Source organism: Pteropus alecto, unplaced genomic scaffold, assembly GCF_000325575.1.
Source record: "Pteropus alecto unplaced genomic scaffold, ASM32557v1 scaffold21, whole genome shotgun sequence".
NCBI classification, from domain to species: domain Eukaryota; kingdom Metazoa; phylum Chordata; class Mammalia; order Chiroptera; family Pteropodidae; genus Pteropus; species Pteropus alecto.
This window is the reverse complement of record NW_006436282.1, coordinates 30,659,603-30,660,916: the sequence shown is the minus strand read 5'-3', so window position 1 is coordinate 30,660,916 and position 1,314 is coordinate 30,659,603.

The window sequence follows — 1,314 nt, the reverse complement described above, 5'->3', positions numbered from 1 at the left end:
ATGGCAGGAATGCTCGCTTGCAAACTGGGCCCGTCTTTTTCCAAAGCAGTTTGCTTAAACCACATGAAGTACATTAAAACGTATACAGAAAGGCCTCTGACGCGGAAATTGTAACAGAGAACAATCGCACCCTACGTGTACGGTCCTTTCAGACTAAATGCAACTCCTAGATTGGCCCCCTTGAGAGCTGGAACAATATCTTTATTCATACAGTTCATGAGACTGACTGGGTGAATGAACGAATAATCTTTAGCCAAGACTGGACATTGGAGCTGCTGAGGGCTCCTTCCAACCTCCCTGGCTGAGTCCCACCCCAGGCTGGATCAGAACCCCACGAGGAGAAGCTGGGGCACATCTGTAGCCAAAGCCCCCCAGGAGGAGGACACAAGTAAATGGAAAGCTGTCTTATCTGTGTCCACAGATTGGAAGAATTAATACTGTTACAATCTCTGCCCTTCTCAAAGCCACATCCAGGTTCAAGGCAATCCGTAACAAAATTCCAATGGCATTTTTGACAGAAATAGAACAAACAATTCTAAAATTCATATGAAACTCTCCCCCCAAAAAACTGTTGTAACTATATGAGGATGAATGTTAACTAAACTGATTCTGGAAACCATTCTGCAATATATTCATATATGAAATCGCCACATTGTACACCTAAAACTGATACAGTTATTATTGTATGTCAATGATATCTTAATCAAAAAAATGTAACATCTGACCTTCTCAGTCTGTTGAACCCCCATTCTGTAACCACATGGAGTTGGGTTAAAGGGATGACTAACCTAGAAACGAAATCGTCTTCCCCCAAGAACTTTAAATATATCTTCGTTCTTGTATAAGTTCATGCACGATAGCGAAGCCAGATATCTGTGTCGTATGCGGTAAGAATCTGGATGTGAGAACATTAATTGTAGAATGACACACTGACAATGTGTTTCGCGGAAGGAAAAAAGCAGCCCCCGGTGACTGCCGCACAGCCCCGGTGACCAGCCTCCAGGACAGAGCGGACCCTGACGTTGCTCGGGCAGACTGAGCGTCCAGGCTGAGTGACCCTGACGTTTACAGTGACACGGGGCAGTCTGGTGAGTCGGGCGGGCGTTATCGGTGAGTACGCCGGGGCAAGGCTGGCACTGGCACAAACCGAGGTCCGCGGTCACCTTCCTGTCCTGAGATTATTTTTTTAAATGTCAAGCTAAGTTGTAATCATTTTGATAATCGTTATGTAAAGGACAATGCATACTTGAGTAAAGACAGCTGCCACATGCAGCCGTGATCCGTGAAAAGGCGTCGTGAGAAAGCTTCGGACCG